Consider the following 23919-nt stretch of genomic DNA (forward strand, 5'->3'; position numbering starts at 1 on the left):
AACTCTTTTCACTCTAAATTGTCCTCCTATCACTTCAAGAGACAAAACATCCATTTCCTTTTGATATAATGTCTCAAAATTTATTTCATGTTAGTTCAATCTCATTCTATTCATGGTGTCAGGGTTCTGGGGATAAGTTGAGCTTTTCAAAAGTCACCATCCAAGTGTCAAGAAACATTGCTTGCTCAGCTTGAGAAGATGGATGGAAGGTAATAAAAATATATTGAAAGCAATGCAGAATAATGCTGGAGAGTTTACAAAACAGTTATGTACTGCAAGGGAAAAAAGACTGAAAGTTTATAATAGGAACTCCAGGGCACTCTAAAACAATAAGTGGACTCTTAATCATCTCTACTCTTAGGATTGTCCTAAGGATAAGTACTCTTGGCCAGAGTAGGAACACAGACTGAGGTTTCTCTAAAAGAATGCATAGTAGTCTGGACATTATTGGGTTATATACAGTAGTACCTCAGGTTACATACGCTTCAGGTTACATACACTTCAGGTTACAGACTCCGCTAACCCAGAAATATTACCTCGGGTTAAGAACTTTGCTTCAGGATGAGAACAGAAATCGCACGGCAGAGGGAGGCCCCATTAGCTAAAGTGGTGCTTCAGGTTAAGAACAGTTTCAGGTTAAGAACGGACCTCCGGAATGAATTAAGTTCTTAACCCGAGGTACCACTGTATTAGTATTATAGCTTGGAGCAAGATTCCACTCTTAGACCTTTCTAGTTTCTCCCAGTTTCTGTCCAATGCAAGTCCAGCCATAAAACATGGTGTTGGGGTTGGAGTGATCCTACACAAAAGTACTTATGTTAATCTACATAGGGCACATGGAGGCAGCACTTACCTAAGAACAGCCTACTGGATCAGGCCAATGGCCCATCTAGTCCAGCATCCTGTTCTCAGTGGCCAGCCAAATGCATGCAGGAAACCTGCAAGCAGTACTGAAAAGTTACATCTCTAACAACTCTGAGACATCAGTTTGAGTTAGACATATGCATATGCAAGGGTGCAATTTTTCCCTGGGTACATATTAAGATCCTAACACTAGGTCCTGCAGACTACAGCCTCAACCAATGTATATAGATGAAAACCAAGAACTTTTCTAGATGTTTCAATGTTTTAATCCATATTTGTTGCCTAGGTTTTATTTCACTATGTTTTCATCTTGGATAGCAGATATAAGGCTGCTTCTCTCATTAGATGTTATTTTGGCAACAGTGGGGTGCTCCTGTATCAGGTCAAAGCAAATGGGATGTTAGGAGATCTGTGGGAGGGGACTAATCCATTGAGGGCTGTGGTGCTGGTGGGGTGTGTGTGGTTTAACCCAATTAAAATCACCCCTGCAAGCTCCTAATTGCCCTCTGAGGAAAGCACATGAGCATGCTCTTGTGTCTTGAATAATTACAACTAGTGCTGTGTTAAAAACTGTTCTCCAATTTCTTGAAAGTTTTCTTCAGCTGCAAAAGAAGTTTCCACCTTTCTGCCTCTTTTGCAGGGCACGTTAGAACTCCTTTATGCTTTCAGTGGGTGCAAGGCTGGGGTAATATTACAAGGTGGTCATGGAGGGTATGTGTGTTTTTCTTCCCATTAAACATTTGCCCTGCACTCTGCAGCTTCCCCACTGCCTGTGGTTGCTGATCTCAGAAAGCCCCAGGGGAGGAGTTTCTTTATAACACCTTCCCCTGGATTTTAAATGAAGTGTGGGAAGTATTTTAACTTTTGTAATTTTTAGTATTTCAAACTTTTGTATGTTTTAAAGTATAGTTGTGGGTTCCCCCCTTGATTTCCATATCTTTTTGTAAACTCTCTCTCTTTCTTTTTGTAAACGTGTGTGTGTGTGTGTGTGTTTCACAATCAAGTAGTATATACATTTAAATAAATAAAGAAAGATAGATGATAGATAGTTGGGGAGAGTTGATATTGAGAACCTGAAACCAGCACACTGGCTATGCTTGTTTTTAAGGGAGGTTTTTCCTTTTTAAAATAAGGGAATTAGTGCAGAAAGGTGATTTTCTTTATCACTTAAAATAATAATAATGAACAGCAGCCAGCCACAGAGTAGAGATCACACCTGCCCTCTGCACTTAGAGGAGAGCCTGGCCAATGGCATCATGGGATTTTCAGGAAGGCTTCAGAGTACAGATCAGAAAAGAGGTGATTTGCAGAACGAAAGAAAGGGTAGTCACAAAAAACCATTTGGCCTCCTTGAAAGCATACTGAGCACAAGAGCTCTGTACCCCACTCATTTCCCTCCCCTCTGATAACCTTTATGTTCAGTTTCTTTCCTCATTAATTGATGGAGAAAATGTAACTTTCAGGACACTACCAGTACATGAATAAGGTGAATGGTTCAGCCCAATGTATTCTGATATACTACAAGCAGATTAGTATAATAACCAGTTTTCAAAAGTTGCACAGTCTAGGGGTGGAATGGCAGTTAGAGGAGAAGCAAGCAGCATATTTTTTATGGTTTTTTGTGGTGCAATGGATTCTGTATAAATATTAGCCTCCAGTAATTCACTGAGTGCCATTTGCTGTGCAAAGCACTCATTCTCAGCAGCTCATCTGATCCCTCCCAGTGCTAGGTATTAACAGGATTTTGTATTAGGGAAGGTGATATGGGAACATTCAAGTCCTGGGAAGCAGCTCTTTGAATACGAAAGCACAGACAGTTAAGACTAACTTTTGTTATTGAGTCACTTATCAGTATTCACTTTCAAAGCTTCAGTTGTGCACAGGAATTTGAGGAATGGTAATACACTTGTTCACCTGCACATCTTTCTCTCCAGGAGAGGCAGTCTATTAATCCTTCTTGATGAAGATCCATAACCAGCATTCACTTTACATAATTGCCCATCAACTTTAGTGGCTCAGAGTCTGAGCTTGTCTAGATTTTATCCTTGCCATGGAGACAGCACACATCCTGGCCACATGGCTCAGAGCAACTCACAGTATGAGTCAGCCTGCTCATAAAATTTGCCATGATTGGTGGATAGGGGGGGAAACACTCTCAATGTGATAGTCCCAACTCGTCACAGCAGCTTCTAAATGTTATAGCTCTCTCATTGCAATTCAGAATTAGGACGCAGATCCCAGGGCGAGTATATTCAGGGAACATCATCATTTGTCCTTGTGTGAAGATGGCAGTGATTATTACGCTGTGTGCGCAAATGGTAGCTATCTGAGCAACTCTACTGAAGAGCAACAACACAGGTAGGAAGACATAGATCTACAACACATCACTTTTGTACACCAAAAATGACAAGGAGAAGGTAAGAAAAAGCAACACCTACAAATAATATTGCCACCACTTTCCTGACTGAAGGAGAAACTTGGCAAGTGTACAAATACTTTCCCCCACTACTGTCTAAATTGTCAACTAAATAAAAAAATCACTAGTATTTGCTAGCCAATTACAACAACAATTTGGCAAGGTCATCACACCACCATCATCCCTTTGATGACATTGTGTGAACCAGAACCATTTTTAACATCCATAGCACACAGTTTTCATATCTTGAGCAAATAAGATTAAATAACTGTAAAGGGTTTGGCATTGATATAATTTGTTGAGCACCATCAGCTCATTGTCAAAGGAGTCATACATGTTTTTGCCCACACTGGAGAGGAGTGGGGAGGCCAATGAATGAAAATATACAACTAAACAGAAACCAGCATCAGAATCCTAGACGTGTCTACTTATATGTAAGCCCCATTGAATACAGTAAGATTTACTCCTAGATAAGCATGTATAGGACTGCAGCCTTAAAGTGGAAGAAATGCCTCATTTTCAGTCTTCCAAAATTGGCAAATACAGTTACCTTATCTAAGGAGAAAACCAGAATTTGAAGCAAAGTATTTTAGCAGGGGGTAGAATTTCAGACTGAAAATTAAAATGACTGCCATTTTTAATTTGATTGCATCAACTTGGGAGGCCTAAGAGCCACAGATCCCTTCTGTTTCCACTGTTAATTGCATTTACCAGCTCTTATTGTGTCTTATTTAACAGAGAACTCTACCTAATTGGTGGAGCTCCATTAACCTCATATATAATTTCTCTCTCTCAGCACTGGATGAACAGTACCAATCAATGATCTAATTTTACTTTTACCTTTAAGTTCTCCTATTAACTTTCTCCCCTTAACAATTCTGGAACATGTGTTTTTTCTACTCAAACAGTATAGTCATTATGAGTGCAATGAATAATCCTGGAGAATTGTGATTATTTAACTGGATATAGAAACATTTTGCTTCAGAATGCACTGCTTATTCCTGTATTCTCAAATTTCATAAGGAGTTCTTAAAATAAAAGTATTAGTTTTTAGACACCAGGCAAAAAAGTTTCTATTGACCCAAGTTTTTGGTTCTTAATCTATGGGATATTAGATATATTTGTGACCTCTTTTCTGCTCATCTGTTTAGTGGGTTGGGGGTTAGATCTCCCCTTTTATATATATTATAGATGTACTTTTTATTTATTTTATCTATTGGTTTTATACTTGGTTTTAATCTTTGTTTCACTTTGCAAGTGACTCTGGGTCACTTTTTTGTGAAAAATACTGACATGGTATTTGAAAGCAAGTTTTGGGAAAATCACTGGGTCTTTCATTTAACCACAGAAGTTTGGGATTGGGAAGAAGAGTGCAATGTGGGTGAACCTATTTAAGAAAGCCTATTTAGTATAGAGAGACTTCAAAGGAAAACTTCATCAACTATTGGCTTATGTAACATAGTTATATTGCCCCAAAGAGAGCTGTTCCAAAGGAGGTTACAGCAATAAACCTGAGCCTCTTAGATAACTGCACAGGCTGAGGTGTGGATCAGGCCATAGCCCACTGCGAACCATGAGGCCATGGTTAAACACTTTTAATGTCCTGTTGATTTTAATAGGTGATACCGAAGCACAACCTTATGTCTCTTCTGTTGACATTAGTGGGATCTTAACGTCCCTCCCTTTGGTGAGATTGTGTGCCATGGGCTCTCTCTAAGTTTGCTTCTGAACTGATTTTAATAACAGCACAAGTGAACTAGCTCGGGGAGTGTTAAATAGAATCATATAAAGAAATTGGCTTCTATTGTTCTGTGGCATTGCATTTGATAGTGTGAGCCTGAAGGCACAAGCCAATGTAATTGTTTGACAGCCTGTATGCCTACTGGAAGCAAAGTGAAAAGAGCCTAGTATTTTCTATACCTTAGTGGAGCAGGCCATATGTTTGTATGTGCCCAATGAAATTTAACAACAAACTTAACAGTATTCTTTTCTATCCATTTCCTAATGATCCCGTGCATGAATTTCACATCTTTCACAGTTGCTGACACTGGGTCTTTTCTCCCTTCGATTGGGAGGCATCACTTGACCTCCTCTTGCCTTTTGGTGCAAGAAGAAAGCTTTGGTGGAAGAAAGCTTCCATGGCTAATGTACAGTTTTCTTTCCTTACAGAGCTTGTTGAAAATTCTCTGGCCTGACATCCTTCAGACCAATGGTTTGGAGCCCAAGTCTTGATACTAAAGGCTTGCATGCACAGCTAAGAAATTGCCATACTTGGAAGCTCACTGTAGTGACCCTACTGCAAGGCAATGCAGATCAGCTACCTGAAACTTACAATGTCAGTTCAGACAGATGACCTTATGCAATAACAAAACCTTGCAGAGTTTCCATTCTATTCCATTTATTTGGTTCTACAAGATAAGCTGGGTGACAACCTCTAGTGTGACAGTTAATTTTAACCTCCCTATCAATACACTGCTGCAAAAAGTATTCCATTGTTATCATGAAGCAAGGCGGCTTGATATCATTTGTACTAGTACAGCTATAAAAAGGGAAGGCATAGCTGGAAACTGACGCAAGCTTGAAAAACCCAGGAATGACGTTATCACTGTACAGGCAGGCAGATTAGAAGTAGAGGCTCTTCAAATATTAAGAATCCAGTTGAAGAAATCCAGCATGCTGTTGTTAGTCATGTCTTCTCCCTTACTGAAGAATTTTTCTGTCATGCGGAGGAGTATATAGAAGAAATGAAGTCACTTTGGCACAGGAAAGAGTGTCCACACACACAGTAGACAACATGATTTGGGACAGACTGTTACTGTTTCCATAAATCTGCATGAGGGTCATTACTCACTATGACTCTTCTTCTTCCATTCTGTCCCTTTTTACTGCCTGGCCAGACGGGTAACAGGCAAATTACTGATGTTTCCCTAGCTATATTCTTATAGGCCTTGCTCTTAATACTCTCTGTACATATGAGTTGCATTATACTTAATTTGGCCATATGTCCAATTTACTCCAGCAAGCAGTTGTTCTCCATGGTAGCTCAGTGGTACAGTACAAGCTTTGCATGCAGATTGAGGTGGGGTATCTGGCATCTCCAGGTGAAGCTTGAAAAGCCCCTTGTCTGAAATTCTGGAGAATCATTGTCAAATATATAGACCACAGGTAAGGAATCTGTGTTCCTCCAGATATTGTTGGAGTCTAATTCTAGTTCCCATCAGCACCAGCCATCATGTGCAATGGTCAAAGATTATGGGAACTGGAGCCCAAGAACATCTAGAAGGCCACATGTTCCTCAGTCATGTGGGGGTGGTGAGGTTGGCTTGTCTCTCTGTAGACAGTACAGAGTGAGATGGACCAATTGTTTGCTTCAGTATAAGGCAACTTCCTAAGATATCAAGTCAAGGTCCTTCCCACCTGCACCACATGAGATCCTTTAAGTGAAGATACTAAGTCTTTAACCTGCAACCTTCTACAAATAATTATGTGCGTCATCACTATTTCCTTCTCCAATGGATGAATACCTGTGTTTGTTTGCCTGGGCACACTATTTGGCCACGGCTCGGAACTGACACTTGAGCTCTTCTTCACTGGAGGTATTTAAGCAGAGACTAGATAAATATGTTGTCAGAAATCTTGCTACTGGGTTGGGTGAGGTGACCTCCAAAGTCCCTTCCACCTCCACCATTCTGTGATTTTCATATTCACTGAAACTATTTTTCTTTTGATAAATGCAGGGTGTGTCAAGTATAGGCAGCAGCAAAGGGAAGATTCCCACCATTCTTGATTTTCTAAATTGATTCAGACATGCCTGTTCGCCTACCCAAATGTTAATGCACGACAGAGGAAGGCTTCAAACACTGAAAAGGTCACCATAAAGCAGAAGGGGAGGGGCAGGAATGACGGATTGCATTACTAATGAACCTACCTTGCTGAAGAATAGGTGCAGGCTAAACTTTGCATCTTTAAACAGAGTTGGGGCTATGGAAGAAATTTGCTTAAGGATGTTACTCCATCAGGGATGTCTGTAGATATAGGAAGAACTTATGACTGAAGGTACAGTGATGCTAAGAAACTGTGTGTGTATATACAAATATGTATATTCTCTCTCTCTCTCTCTCTCTCTCTCACACACACACACACACACAGAGAGAGAGAGAGAGAGAGAGAGAGAGAGAGAGAGAGAGAAATGGTGCTAGGATATTATTTACATGCAGTCATCTGCTGGCATCTCCAGGTCTCCCCATACCAACATTGTTTTAAAAGACCACAATCTGAAGGTGTTTTACTCTGTGGTAATTCCTGACAGAATTTCAGAGACTGTTCACAACTTAGGGGGCCAAACCAATTGCACTGGTGGATAGGTTCAGAAGCAGCCATAATAAGAAAAGAACAAGTTAAGAACCAAGCCATATTTCACAGCATGGGTTTGCTGACTCAGGCAGTGAAGAAAGCACATCCATCCTTAAAAATGTGCACTTCTCAAATTTTCCAATGCAGTTCTCCAGCCAAGTAATGTGTGCAAAATCCATATACTATAGTAAAGTGCATAAGAAACACATGCATTAAGGAATACACCAAACAAAATTGAATTATTAGGGGAAATTGTTTTGCAGTAATGTATTGGGTAAAATGACATATGTACAGTATTAGTAGAAATTAACACCAAAAAGCTGCTGAATTTTCATGAGGACATAAGAAAAATAGCAAACTGATGTGGAAATGTGGAGAACTGAAGTAAGTTTGGAAAAATTAGAAACTGAGAAAACCCAGAATTGACCAATTCACCCATACCTAGTTTCAAATCATGCTCTCTACTAAGCATTTTTAAAGGTACAAAAGCTAAGCATAAGTATGACATGTGAACTTATTCATTAGCTGATCGGTCTTTTCTGAAAAGATGATGATGTTGCCTTCACAGGGCAAGACTTTCCACATACCTTTCAACCTGGATAGTCAGGTATGCAGGATTATGACCATCAGTTTCGAGGCCAGGGCAATCTAATTTATGACCCATCCAGGATCGTTTCGGGCTTTTTTATATGAAAATGAGAAGTTGCACAAAATGCTGCAAAAACCTAGCTAGCTATTAATCTATCACTTTGAAAGGTGGGATATACATATTTTAAATAAAGGGACAGAAAATATTGCTTTTGTTAATTGGCAGCCTCCAAGAGCAAGTATTTAAAGCCTACCTTATAAAGCATGGTTAAATGTATTGTCACTTCATAGGACTTTTATTGCTATTGCTAATATGCCCGAGCTCCCAGTTTCATTAAATACATCACCCTGCATTGACAAGATCTGCTCCTAATAGCATGAAGCGGCCCACTGCCAGCATTTAATTTATTGGACATCATTTATATGACCAAGCCTTACAATAATTAAAATGCAGGCATGACTGCTGCTAAATGATATTGCTTTCAGTAGCTCGTTGCCCATGATATGTCTTCGTATGTTAATGCATTTCAGAAATTCAAGTGACAAGTGAGGCTCTGCGGAAAATGACAACGTAGGGTGTGTTTCTGGGAAGGAAGGTCTTTAAAACACTCCCTTCTCAAGCAGGCACCTTCCCAGATTGTGCAGGTGAGAGAATGAGGGACTAGGAAGATGCCTCTATATCTATTTCTGTGTATCTTTACAAGTATTTAAGTGGGGCCCCACAACAAAATGGTGTGTGTGTGTGCATCTGGGAAAGGGACTGAGGAGATTGAGCAGGTGAAAGAGTAAGGGAATGGGAGCAGATTTCAAAAATCTTTAACACTAGATAGGCACTCAGTTTACAACACGTGATGAAAACCACACAAAGGAGAGAGGTGGCACACTGCCAGGCCATGCCTCTGTCAGTGCATCGCTTTGCCTTCTTTACAACCCTTCATGCATTAGAGGATAAAGATCCGAAGTTGCAAGTCTCCTGCACTCATGGAAGCTCTCCATACTATTTGGATTCCTGCATAATCAAGGTTCTAACTAGGGATGTGTGAAACTGTTCCTTTTGGGTTTTTCCAGTTTCTCACTTTTCTGGTCTGAAGTTGACTTCTCTATATTTCTCTGCATTTCTACATTTCTCTATATTTCTACATTGTATATAAAAAAAGTCCTCAAGAAACTTCTACAGGATTTCAGTGTGAATCTCTCCTAATATATACATGCAAATATACAGTATATATTCTTGCAAACCAATTTCCCCAAATATAATGCATTTTTGTATATTATCTTCACTAATATATGCATTTAGTATATGCACACTTTACCCAGGTGCATGCATTTTGTACATATCCTTTCACAAAACTCAGAAGAAAATGCTGGACTAGATGGGCCTTTAGTCCAATCCAAGTCCAGTCCAGTCCAGTCCAGCAGGGCTGTTCTTGCATTATTCTAAAAGAAGCAGAACTTGTGTTAGAACATTGCCATGCCTGCTGACATTTATATCTTTACACCTTTGCATTGCTGTTAACAAAAGAGGTTGGAGGTAAAGCCAACAGATGTGAATGAACTTATTATGTAACACGGTAGTCCCAACAAATTTGAATCACACCAGGTTCTTTCTCAGGGGAAATCTGACAAACCCAGTAAGCTGGAAACTGCTTCCTTCCCTTTATACTTGCTTGCAGCAGTCAATCTTTCCCCAAAAGAGTGCAAGGTGAAAATGCAGCCATTTCCAGCTTACTAGTATTTTATATTTCCCTTGAGGAAGAACCTGGTGGGATTTGCGACATATTTGGACTACAAATTCACTGAACACATTGTTCAGTTTTACATCTGTTTTCTCCAAGGGAGTGATACACATCTCCTTGCTCCAGACAAGACCTGGAAGCGTAGGGGAGAAATAGCTCTGTGTCCTTTGTAGTTACATCCACAAAAAAAGAGAACATTAAATATATATATAGATTTACATAAATTAGCATGTGCTGGTTTGAATATTGTGATTCAAACTTAATTACTATTATTTTAATGGAAATACTATTTATCCCTTCTCGTTGTGCTCTCTCTTTAAACTGGACTTGGACTCTGGCCACATCCCTCCAAATTTCCTTTCCTCTGTAAAACTGAATACATTTCATATGTTCATCCTACTTGCATGCCTGCTTTCCCTGCTTCTTTTGAAAGCTGTGGTCCCTCACATTTCAGTGGAGAGACTTCCTTCTGAGGAAACAAGCATAGCATTGCATTATCATTTCACCCTGACGGGACAGATTTTGCTAGTAAAGGAAAATAGCACCCTGTTTACTAGAATCTGAGCCGGGTCTGTAAGGCAATCAAGACTTGCTGTCAACAAGTATTAGCAATGCAGAGAGTTTACCAGCAAACTGTAGTCAACAGGTTTATGTACACATCATGCCATCTTCACAAGCATTTCCTACCTCCGTAGATAAAATTGAAGCCCTACTTTGACCTGGAGGTTGATTCAGTTGAAATTGACTTTGGGAGAAGCCTTAGCTCAGTGGTACAGCAGACAGTCTCTTTGCCAATTATTTTTTATTGATTTTCCCATTTTAACCCAATTAATACCAATTATTTCCAAATTAATACAGTTTTGTTTATGTACTGCAGACAGTCTCAATTTAACCCCTGGCATTTCTTTTGAAAAGGATCTCAGACCGACCTTTGGAAATCCCTGCAAACGAGAGCAGATTGAATAGGCAAACCAATAGTCTTACTCAGTATAAGTGGGATTCATACACTTCTAGGCCACATAGATAATATCTACAAGTGGCACACTCCAGTCAAAAGGTATGCAGAGGGTCACTTGGGAAAAAATCCCTTAGAGACATCCTCGGAACAAGTTCAGCGGTTCAGCAATTGCATCATATTCATTACAGCAGGCAGAAACCAGGAATATCATACTCGTGCAAGCATTGCACTTGTCTGTAATTGCAGTGCAGAGAGGGAGGGAGGGAATCGTGGAAGTTGATCTGACATAGCCCTATTCCAAATCTAACTTGCATGACTCTCCAGTGGAAGAATGCAATCTGCTGGACTAATGTAGTCTAGCTATTCCATTTTTATTTCCTCCCTCCCTCCTCGTGCTTCTGCAGTATGTTTACAAGCAACCAACAGCTGCTAGGATGCCAGCAATTGCTCCCAAGGGATTACGATTAATAGTAAATCTGTATCGTAGCTGGCTCTCCAGGAGAACCTCCTCCCTTCTCGAGCATGCTTAAGGATGGCAGCTAAACCACACTGGTGACTCAGCTACTCAAGAGATTTGGTCTAATTACTGTAAACTAGCCTATTAAGGTAAAAGTGTTGTCTTTTACCTAACAACATACCAGAAAGGAAATAGTGTGTTGCAGAGGGAGAACAGGACATTTAACATTGTAACAATACTCCCTAGGAAAAAAGTGGTTTCATTTGGTAGAAGGGGATGGGAAGATCAGGATACTGATTTATGAATGGGACATACCACAATGTTATTGACATTCGAGAAATATACAGTAATTGCAATTTACAGTAAGAATCCTAAGTCTGATTGATATAACTCTAGAATTGCATTGTAGGATGTCTGTAGTGGAAGAGAGTCTACAGTAGCCATCTCCAGACAGTCACCTGGAACATGAAAAGGTTTAACTAGCTGTAGGCAGGGGCAGACTGAGGACAAAATTTGGCGTCCCTCCCCTGTTTTCTGTTCTGTGCATGCTCTCAAGTGGCACCCTGTGTAGGGGAATTGCCTGCACTGCCCTAAATCTAGTGCTGCTGTAGAAGCATGTCCCAAAGCCCCACCTCGCTGGCCTCAGGCATTCTGCCTCTCAGACCTTCAAGCATTTATGTGTGTTCTGCTGAAGGTATTTATATGTTGTTGTTGTTGTTTAGTCGTGTCCGACTCTTCGTGACCCCATGGACCAGAGCACTCCAGGCACTCCTGTCTTCCATTGCCTCCCGCGGTTTAGTCAAACTCATGTTCATAGCTTCAAGAACACTGTCCAACCATCTCATCCTCTGTCGTCCCCTTCTCCTTGTGCCCTCAATCTTTCCCAACATCAGGGTCTTTTCCAGGGAGTCTTCTCTTCTCATGAGGTGGCCAAAGTATTGGAGTCTCAGCTTCAGGATCTGTCCTTCCTGTGAGCACTCAGGGCTGGTTTCCTTCAGAATGGATAGGTTTGATCTTCTTGAAGTCCATGGGACTCTCAAGAGTCTCCTCCAGCACCATAATTCAAAAGCATCAATTCTTCGGCGATCAGCCTTCTTTAGGTATTTATATATCACCATGCAATTGGGAACCTCAATAAGGCTTGATAACCTTGATAAACATGGAAGCCTGAACACAGATACAAGACCATTTCAGATCTTTGTACAATGGTCTAAGAGGAGCCTGTGTGGACACTGGGTATGGGGCTTGTGCCTATGTATCTGCCCCTCTACCCTCCCAAGACCCTCATGAATTCAGGCAAGTGTATGAAGAGGGATTATATAAATAACACAATTGCCTTCACTTGCAATACTGATATAAAGCCTGAATATGGATTCATATTCATAATGCCTTGTAAACCACTCACAAGTCTATTCTGGCATTAAGTGGTTCAGTATATATATAAATACCTAATAATGATGATGTTTTGCATTACTGTACTTTGTATACATTGCAGAGGTTTGGACTAGATGGCCCTTCCAACTATAATTTTATGGTGGTTTGTTTTTTTTTAAAGTATAGCAACTACTTAAATTATATCTATCTATCTATCTATCTATCTATCATCTATCTATCTATCTATCTATCTATCTATCTATCTATCTATCTATCTATCTATCTCTATCTATCTATCATCTATCTATCTATCTATCTCTGTAGCCTATCCATAAACAGATGCCTCAATTAAATTTTTCTGAGGAAGCATGTGTTAAATGAATGTAAATCATTTTTGTGCACTGTTATCAGATCAAGGTGCGATTTTCACTTAAGAGTGTGTGTAAATCATTTAAAAGTATAATTTTGTTTCGAAAAGAGGGAGAGTTGCTAACAGTTCTAAGCAAAGACTCATGTCTGGCAGTTTAAAAATATGTGCAAAACCCCTTTGATTTACTCCTCATAAAGATGCAGGCAAATTTCTCTAACCCTCTGCCTGCTTTTTTTTCTTTTAGCATGTTTTGAAACAACAGCTGTACAAATTTGCTATGGATTAAAGCATTTTGGCTTGCTAAATGGCTTGACGACTATTGTTACAGGATTGCATGAAGGAAAGGAAAACTAACTGATCCACATGCTATCTCATAAAGACAAGTAAGCTCAATATTTTATATTTGTAGAGTGCTCTGGGGGAAAGAATATCCCTTTTGTAGCTTTTGCAGTTGTGCCAGACTTCCTGTGATGAATGAGACCAAATGCATGAGCAAAACTGTATCAAGGGGCTTGGAATAAAGAAAGTGTTCCTCATTGGACTTTAGAAATAGGATGACTTTGGCCTCTCTCATCTATAAAAATGTAAAATATATGAAGAAATTCTTCAGCATTTTCCTCCTCTTTACACATTAGGATAATGAAAAACCTGTTTAATTGACCGTTAACCAGTGACTGTGCTTTAGCAATTATAATTACCCCAGCTAGTATCTATAGGGGTGTGAGTTCTCCCATGATAGGAGCCAGCAGAGACTATCACACAGTGGCAGAGCATCTCCAGTTAAAATGGTAGCCAGCCCTTATGTCAGCACCCAGCAAACCTGGGTTTCTGCTGGGACCCATATGTCCTGGCTGAGTCCACGAGGTCTGATGCCTTGTCTCCTTGAAACCCCCAATCATTAAACCCAACCCCTGTCAACTGTGGAGGTCAGGCTGTGGCGGCCTTTTTGGAGGGGTGCCAATTGGCTGATTGGCTCCAACTGGCCCTGAGTGGCCACCATCTTGATTTTTAAAATGCAGTGCCCAATGTCTGCCACAATTTACAGTGTCAGAGGATTTTTTTCTGCTAGCAAGCAACATAGAAAGTTGTGCAGCGCAGCTCCGCCTAGCTCCGGTGGCGGCAGCAGCTTGCTTGTCCCGGGTGCCAGCAACTCACGTTACGCCACTGCCAGTAGTAGCTTTTACACTGTGTGAAAGATCGAACAAAATGTGGAAATTAACAGGTAGGGAAATGTTGGGAAGCTGGAATAAACTGCCATGTGAATGCAACCTGAAAGAGAATTCTTCATCTCATATCACAGGCTCATGAATGAGCTTTTCAAAAAGGGCCAGTGCCAGACAGTGGACCAGATAGAGGATTCATTGTGAGGACTGATTATTTTTTATTAAATCCTAGAGAGCATGAATTTTGTATTGACTTCTGCAATGGTACTCTCCTATGTATGGACTGTTTTATGTACTCACCCACTTTATAATTATTTCTTTCATACTCTGTGTTTAAATATTTGTAGCACATTTCCTCTCTTGCATAATGTTTGGATTTTGTAGTATTTTTTCAAATACTTACCAAATTTGTTTTTGAATGCTTGCTACTCTACAAGTTTGGGGAACTGGTGTGTTATGATTCTTTGCCCATTAACATCAGTAAATAAAGCCACAGTCTGATCAGCAAGTATAAACTCAAAGAGCTAAATGCCTCAAACTTTTAATATGATGATGCACTTAATTAAGCATCCTTGGGAATAATTAAGTATGAATGAGTCCATGTATAATTAAGGAGACAACTTTTATGATTGATGTACACAGAACTAATTTACCACCTCTGAATTGCTCCAGCACATAGGTATGATTATGCTCCTATGCCTAATTGCTTATACACTCGTTTTATTTTTCAGCATTTCTCTGTGTTTAAATGATTGCTATGTTTTGTCTTCTCACAAAAGTAGGACTCTAATGGAAAAATTCATATACAGTCAGCATTTCTGTTACTAACTTTGAGAAAATGCTAAAGTAAAGTGTTCTAAGGGCTGCTTATAATAACAGTCTGTTTCTGTACATGCCAGCAGTCTGGGTACATTTTCATGTTGCAAAATGTAACTTGTGAACTGGCTGATGACTAATATAGTGAGTAGTAATTAATGTCCATGATCAAAGTAGCAGTTTCACACCCAGTCACTACAATCTTGGTATATTCGTGTGTGCATCACTTTGCACGCAAGTTGTTGACATCCATCTGTCTCAAGAGACAGTGTGTATGGAGGTCCTGGGCCACCTAGATGACAAGACCCCACTACTGGTCTCACAGATGTAGTCTAAAGGAAAGCAGAACACTATGTTTGACACCAGCTTGGCTGAAGGAAGGAGGCATACAAGGCTCCATGCAACCCTCTTAGGGACTTCACTCCGGATATGTGTAGGATTTATTCCTTAGCCTTTCCGTCTCCCAAAGGTGTCCCACAAGGCAGCAGAGGTTTAGGTTCAGGTTCAGAGTTTTCCTTCTCCTAGATGGGCTACCTTCCCAGGTTGACAAGCCCCATCTGCCCCTCACTTTCCTAAACAGCACACACAGAAACTGCCTTCTTGACCTTTGAACCCACTATTGGTCTCCTCTGCTCCATGCACTAGAGCCTGTCTTCACATGCAGGGGAAGTCCCTAACTCACTGAAGGTTTGAGACCTCTCAGCCAGCCTCACCTGGTTCAGTCATCCAGTCAAAGCCGTTCCTAGGGTGTGGTCACTGTCATATGCTGACAGCATCTAGGAGCCACAGGTGAGAGTTGAGTGCAGGGTGGGGACCAAAGGTGGACAAACTACCCCAGGAGGAGCACAATGTGTCCTCCACCAGAAGTACTACCCCTCCCCTAACACCCCATATGCACATAAGAACATTCCTGATAATAGCTAGGAATGCTCACATAAGAACATAAGAAAAATCTGATGGATCAGGGCCTATCTAGTCCAGCATCCTGTTCTCACAGAAGCCAACCAGATGCCTGTGGGAAACTGACAAGCAGGATTCAAACACAAGATAACTCTTCGCTCCTGTGGTTTCCAACAACTGGTATTCAGATGCATTGCTGCTTTGAACTGTGTGTTGTACTCTATGAAGTAGCCCTAGTCCTAGCATTTTAGTGGTGTCAACAACATGTCTACATATAATGGCTATGCCCTATCTTTTCATTCAGAGGACCACGAAACCAACTGTTCAGTTTTGTGGTCCATCAAGTTGAGGAACCTCTGTTCCCACAACCACCATTCCACGGTTGTAGAAGAGGCATAGTGGAAATGGAGGGAGGGTGTGATGGGCCCTAAATCAACTTGAAAGAGGGCTGCATTTGTACAATCCTGCACATCTATCCCCTCCCCTTCACAACCAATTGCATAGGTGGAACTGGCTGGAAAAATCACTTTAGATCATGTAGTCCAAGTTCATTGCAGGACAGTTTCAATGAGAAGGCTGCTGTTTCTTTAGGAAATTATTCAACATTAATTCAACTCCATTGAGTGTCAGATTAACTTGGTATATTAAGTTTAATGGCTGAAAACAGCTCCCTTTTTAAAATCCTGCTGTTTTGACAGAGCTGGAGAATGAAACTAGGCCTGAGGTTTTAAAAGCCCCAGAAAAGAACAAGAAAGGAAATACATGCTTTACACTCTTTAAAAACCTCTTTTGACTAACTGCTCCCTCTAAAACCTATGTTCATGGCATCAAATATTTACCAAATGGAGGTTTAAACTGCTACAAAGGGAGTCTTGTCTCGAATGTGGGTACTGTACAGGAAAAGTGAGTTGGGGGAAAAAGAACAGCTAACATGCTTGATTTACAGCTTTTTGCAAACTCGGCTTCTAAGCACATCATAGCCTGGAATGGCATAAACAAAGTCGGCTGGTCTCAAATAATTCTGCAGGGTGAGCCTCATTGAAATTATGTGATGAAACACTTTGAGGAGTGGAAGTTTTAAAAATAGAAATCTTTAAAACAAGGCCTCTGTTTTGTGGTTTCTCAAACAATTGGTTTTAAACTGATGGTTTGTCGAAAGCTTTCCCCCTTTCAACATTTATCCTGGCTTCTTCTCTGGAGGCTTTCCCAAACAGTAAACAAGCCAACCAACCACACTTTACTTTTTGGAGTCACATTGCAGATGTATTTACTTTAGAATCTTAAACTCATTTAACAGTCATTCCCTCTGCTCTGACCAAGGAATTCTATTTCTTTGAATAAGACTAGAGATATAGCCTCTACACTCTCACTCTGCACTCAGTCAGACTGGCCGTCTAAGCTCTGTGATTGAAGGAAACCCTCTAGGCCGCTAAACCGATCTGAGTTTGGTCAGCTGACTCACCTGGAAATGGTCAGCTGACTTCACAAGCTAATGAAGACACACCAGCATCTAAAGAAACTATCCTCCCAAGTCGGCTTCTCAGTCTTCTGGCTACCTCATTGCTTCAGCAACAGCACCATCCACTGTGTCATGTGTTACCCACTATCGACCTCCAGCCAATCCATCTGGCCTATCTGACTATTTCTGTCAGGCTCAAAGGCCTAACACTATTAACCTACCTCCTGATGGAGATTCAGTTGTAGACTTTCTTCCTTCAAACACACACACACACACACACACACACACACACACACACACACTGCAAAATGCATCTGTTCAAAGAAGGAACACTAGCTAAAGTTGCTATTTCCTGCTGCTGAGTCAGATACCAGTTTTTGCATATTATTTTCTGGTATACATTTTTCTTCTTCAAAATTGAGTCATCTTGAGCATATGGAGAAGGCAGGATGTAAAAATTAAAATAATAAAATAAACATTGCTGACAAGGATGCACACGTTCCCACCTGTATGGCAAGGCTCATTTCCAACACTGTTATCACACTGCTCGAAAAAAATAATGGAGGATATGGTTATCAACAGTTACTAGTCATGGTGGCTAAAATCTCCCATATCAAAACCAGTATGCCTTTGAATAGGAATTGCTAGGAAGGGCGGGGTTGCTATTCCACTCATGCCCTTCTTGGAGGCTTCCCATAAGCATCTAGATGGCCACTATGGGAACATTATACTGAAGACTAGATGGGCATTTGGTATAGTTAAGAGAAGCCTTATAGCTTACTATCTAAATGCACCATGGCTATACCTGGATGGGGGGGGGCAGTAAGCTTAAATAACAGAAAGGTCCAATTCACCAACTTACACATAGAGACCGTGCCTCCCTAGCCTAATTGCTTTTCTGCCAAATACAATATTGCTCATAAACATGCCTTAGGCACAAAACATTTGAAATCAGTCCAATCCAGTATGTTGTTTTTGTTTAGCCCTGTGCCTAATGGGTAAGGTCCAGTGCGGCTTTTGTTCATAAATCTATATAGCATCTCCATACTACAAGTGAAGAAAACAAAAGCTGTCACTATGCCTCAGAGAGCGCTCATTTTCATTCTTTTGTTATAGCTTCTGCATTCCTAGTTTTCCATAGAACTCCTAGCTTTTTTTTGGGCGGGGGAATTTGATCCCCAACAGATAATTTGTGCATTCCCCTGTAGTTTTTTGATGGACATACCCAAGTAATTGGCAAGTAACCGGTTAGACTTCTGCATAAAAGCTGCCACCAGGATTTGTTGAAAGTGAATCATCCTGAATGAACATTTGCATGAGGCTTCTTTGTGTGTTATGAAAAGAGGACAACTATTCTGAACTCATTGCTTCCCCAGCCTGACTTTGCCAAGGTAATGCAAATGCAGAATCAGGAGAAAATAGGTAGGCCTTATCTGACAGTGTATTTATGGTATCATAGTAACTCTCTACATGAGAAAATTAGGAGGGACGCGGGTGGTGCTGTGGTCTAGACCACTCAGTCTCTTGGGCTTGCCGATCTGAAGGTTGGTGGTTCGAATCCCCGCAACAGGGTGAGCTCCTGTTGCTCGGTCCCTGCTCCTGCCAACCTAGCAGCTCGAAAGCACATCAAAGTGCAAGTAGATAAATAGGTACTGCTTCCGGCAGGAAGGTAAACGGCGTTTCCATGCACTGCTCTGGTTCGCCAGAAGCGGCTTAGTCATGCTGGCCACATGACCCAGAAGCTGTACGCTGCCTTCCTCGGCCAATAAAATGAGATGAGCGCCGCAACCCAAGAGTCGGCCACAACTGGACCTAATGCTCAGGGGTCCCTTTACCTTTACATGAGAAAATAAAAAAATTATCCAGTAGCACCTTAGAGACCGACTAAATTTGTTCTCGGTATAAGCTTTTGTGTGCATGCACACTTCTTCAGATACACTGAAACAGAAGTCACCAGACCCTTATATATAGTGGGAGGGTGGGGTTTTTCTCAGAAGAGTAGTGGGAGATGGGTGATTGGCTCAACGGGTATGGTAAACTGGCGACTGTCAATGATTGCAAATAGTCCTACAGGAAAAAGCAAGGGATAGTATGCAGATGACCAAAAATAGCTTTAGCATATGTAATGAGACAAGAATCCAATATCTCTGTTCAGACCAGGTCTCTCCATACTTTTCAGTTTAGTAATAAGTTGTAATTCAGCAACTCCTCTTTCAAGTCTATTTCTGATTTATTTGTTTTTTTGTAATAAGACAGCTGCTTTGAGATCCTGTATTGAATATCCTGGGAGATTGAAGTTTTCCCCTACTGGCTTCTCTGTCTTGTGATTCCTGATGTCAGATTTAGGTCCATTTATCCTTTGGCGTAGGGTTTGGCCTGTTTGTCCAGTACAGAGAGCTGAAGGGCACTGCTGGCAGATCTACAGCAAACCTTTTTGGAACTAAAACTAAGATATTGGATTCTTGTCTCATTACATATGCTAAAGCTATTTTTGGTCATCTGCATACTATCCCTTGCTTTTTGCAGGAGGCAGGGGAGAGCTGAGCCAGCAGAGAAATAAGAAATAATGATAAATAAGCCCTATTGAATTCAATGGGACCTACTCTTGGATAGGTAGGTTTTTGTCCCCTTTGTCATGTTTAGAGTAAGCCAGATGAAGTCACTGGGATTCAAGTTAGGACTAACTTAAATCCAATTAATTTCAGTGGGTCCACTCTTTCTGGATTCAGTTCAGGGCAGGGAACACCATGTTTGCCTAGTTACATTTAATTTCTCCCTGTGACATAACCATGCCAGTTAAAACATAATAAAAACACAATAACTCTCTTCGCAAAAAAACACTGTTTATGTCCCATTGCCATAAAAGTCCCCAAATAAAGATTAACAGTGTGCCATGAAGGTCAACAAATCTAGAGCATTTTGCATCAAACAAGGAGTATACTTTCAAGATGACAGTTCCCCAAAGGCAGTTTTCTCTCACTAGATCCCTCTCCGTGACAAGGTCAGATGATGGTGAATCAATAAGCAACTACCACAGATGAGCAGCTATCCTCTTGCTTTATATCCAGCATATGAAAGCAAATTGCAGCCTTCTCCATTGAACTCCAGTGCCATCACCAGCTCCATATGGAAAACAGTGCAGAACTGCAGACATATTCCAAGAACAAAGCAGCAGAGAAGAAACCTATATTGTCAGCTTTTTGCCCTGGAGCTTCTGTTACTGAAGCAGAAACCAGGGGATGCACCCTGACCTTCTTGTTTACTGTTAAGTCCATATGTCCTTAAGAACTCATCTCAGCACTAAGAAAAATGGGGCAGGCATTTCATTGGGAAGGGAGTATGGACATACAACAATAACCGAGTGCTGTTGATTTTTACACAGTGGAAAACAAAGGACTTAAACAAGACCGGGGATGAATAAATCACTTTGGCAGGTGCTGAATTACAGTCCACCAGGGCCTTACCTGAGGAGCATAGTTTATGAAATCCTATATTAATCAAAGAGTTTTATGGTGGTGTTTACACCATGCTTTTTACTGTAAATGCATTTGGCACACTTTCAGAATAAAGTGCAAATGCACTGATGTGCCATGGTTAGGTTGTCTGCACCACCTTATTTTCATAAAACCCATCACTGAAAATAAGATTCAGGAGAGTGCTAAGTCTGTGCCTCTCACCATTTGCCTCTATTTCTTCTCATCCACATTCAAGAGGTAATAACTTTTCCATTCTTGCTTTGCTCATGTTTAGACAAATGTCTAATCCTTTCCTATTGTGCTTTCCTTCAACCATCACCATTAGAACCGTCTCCCTTTTAGATGAATAATTGCAAATTCAGCTGTTAATTGGACTGTTTTTTAAAAAAATAAACTGAATTTGTCTTTGTATTCCAAACATTCTTCATCTCCGATGTTGAAGCCTTTCTCCTGTTTGCAAAATGTTAGAAGCAGTTTTGTTGTTCATATGCCACTAGGCACACTTATTTCTTGAATTGGATTAATTTCTAATCTCATTCTTATACTGTCCATGTGCACAACTGCACCATCTGTTGGAAGTATGACAGACTTCCAACAATTATGTATTCTGTCTAATGATCGGAACTGATTCATATCTCTTACTAAGCATGTGGATCTTATGCTTATACTTTTCATAAAATATCTGAACATCACAGAAGAATTTTCAAAATATACACACACTTTTGTAATAGTGCTTGGTTTCTGAGTGGTTTAACTAAAGTTTTAATAAATTAACTACTGTAATAGTAAATGCATGCAAATTCTACAGATTTCATTGAACAGAAACTTGTACTATTTGAAACTCACAGTAAAAATTAGTTCTTGAAAGCATTGTCTTTTAATAGCATAGTTTTTAAAGGCAGATCTGTAATCCATGCCTTCTACAAATGTGTTAAAGGGGAAAGGTGCAACTTAGTGGAGCTTTGGCGCAGAGGATTTTGTGTAGCTCACAAGAATGAGAAGAGTTTATAGACTGTGGCTTCATTGAGGAGTCTTTCATTTTCCACTGAGATCATTTTATCTACTGTACTTTTCCATGTATAACACACCCCCTATTTTGGAGGACTCCAATTTCATAAAATGGCGGGGTGAGCTTTTTTTGGGGGGGGAAATGCATTAAATCACTAACCCGATGGTTGCAATTGCTCGCCCCGCTTGCTAACAATTGCTCACATCTGCTACAAGTGTCTGCCCAATCGCCTACAGCAGAAGTAAATAGCAAGCACAATTGCCGCAGCAGCAGCCAATCCTCAGCAGCACTTGATACAGCAAACAATCACACACCCATTTCCCACAGCCGCCAATCACACTACAAATCACCAATGACAGTCTGCAGTTCACAGCTGCAACCAATCACCCGTCTACCATACCCACTACCCGTGTATAAGACACCCCCAGTTTTTAAACCTTCTTTTTCAGTAAAAAAACAAACCCTAGTCTTATACATGGAAAAGTACGGTACTTGCTTTTACAATAGGTATAGAGAACCTGTACCTTTTCAGATGTTGTAGGACTATAACTCACATCATCCCTGATGATTGAACAAGCTAGCTGGGGCAGATGGGAATGGGAGTTCTACAACATCCGGGCCAGCAATATATTCCCCATATATGATTTAGTGTGACAGCTCAGCAGGAAAGACACAGAGCCATCATACACTGAGCATCACCAGAAAGATGTGGACAAAGGCTTGTCAAGTTAATTCAGACTAACAATTTACATATCTCATTGCAGTTCTTCTTGCCTTGCTTCTACCCTTGACTCTTAGTCTCCCAGCCAGCAGCAGTCCTTAGCCTGTCTACTCCTTTCCTGCCAAGAGAACCAAGTTTCCTTAAAAATTTATTTTCTCCCATCCAAACTGACCTTCACAAGATTTTGCCAACTTTCTGACATCTACATTTGTGGCCTTCCATAGAAGATTTAAGATCACATATTTTTCTTACATAAAAATATGTAAATGCAGGCCTACAGTGCTGATATCATGATATATTTACAACATGAATCAATTTATAACTCAAAATACATCCTTCTCTTGATGAAAAGAGACATTTGATCAGCATTAAAAAGCCCATATTTTATAGTGATGACAGGAAGCAAGCTATAAATTATCCATAATAGTGGGCAATCCTATGCAAATGTTACCCTCCAGGTTAGAGTGGTGTTAAAGATAAGGGCTAGTCTTGCAATCTTATTATTTTCATTGGACTGGAAAGGACCAGGGATGCAGTACAGCATTCAATAGTCTACCTACTGATGTTTTGGTATAATTAAAAGAGTTTCCAGATTACCTTTGTCCTAGGAGGCAAAAGCAGCTGTTCCAAGACTGAGCAATACTGTGTTGCATGATTTCCAAAGAGCCAGGTGCTATGGCTGTCAGCCAGAACAGAATGACAATTGGGTAATCTGTGCAAGAAAGAGCAGTTTCTGCTCCTCCTCCTTACTGGCTGAGAGAGTTAAGTAAGTCAGCCGATCCCCGAGAGTCTTTCCCTCCATTTACACTTGCGCTGAACCTGGCAGAAGGCTCTTTGATTCGCCTTCCACAGGATACCAACATAATCAGATGGGAACTCAGGTGCACATGGTGGCATCTACATGTAAATAACCACAACGGCAGAGTAATAACTGTGGGACAATGTGGCTAACCCACTGGTTTTATTAATGCCAAATAGTATTCATCAGTACAGTGGTACCTTGGGTTACAGACGCTTCGGGTTACAAACTTTGCTAACCAGGAAGTGGTTAGGATAAGATTGGAAATCGTGTGCCAGCGGCGCAGCGACAGCAGGAGGCCCCATTAGTGAAAGCACGCTTCAGGTTAAGAACTGTTTCAGGTTAAGAATGGAGCTCTGGGATGAATTAAGTTCTTAACCCGAGGTACCACTGTAACTGTCCACGCAAAACCTGAACACTTTGACTCAGAATTGCTACAGACAAGGTGCTAAATGGAGTG

General features: G+C 40.7%; 1 protein-coding gene and 1 long non-coding RNA gene across 4 annotated transcripts in view; one reads left to right on the forward strand and one right to left on the reverse strand.

The window, feature by feature from the left end:
- Nucleotides 1-23919, forward strand: part of LOC309378438 — a 79765-nt gene that overhangs the window by 20451 nt on the left and 35395 nt on the right. The window contains exons 3-5 of one of the 3 annotated variants that reach the window (XR_014172071.1): nucleotides 8753-8866; nucleotides 13361-13499; nucleotides 20523-20863. This is a non-coding gene — a long non-coding RNA (uncharacterized lncRNA). Of the gene's footprint in view, nucleotides 1-8752; nucleotides 8867-13360; nucleotides 13500-14135; nucleotides 15993-20522; nucleotides 20864-23919 lie in introns of those variants that run through there. The other 2 variants (XR_014172072.1, XR_014172070.1) reach the window with 2 other exon arrangements.
- LOC309378430 (uncharacterized protein) overlaps nucleotides 5905-23919 on the reverse strand; it is an 84905-nt gene continuing 66890 nt past the window's right edge. The window contains exon 5 of the mRNA XM_081926559.1: nucleotides 5905-5996. The gene's annotated coding sequence lies outside the window, so the exon portion shown is untranslated. The remainder of the gene's footprint in view (nucleotides 5997-23919) is intronic.

The sequence above is a fragment of the Podarcis melisellensis genome, assembly GCF_964234715.1.
Source record: "Podarcis melisellensis genome assembly, chromosome: 9".
NCBI lineage: Eukaryota > Metazoa > Chordata > Lepidosauria > Squamata > Lacertidae > Podarcis > Podarcis melisellensis.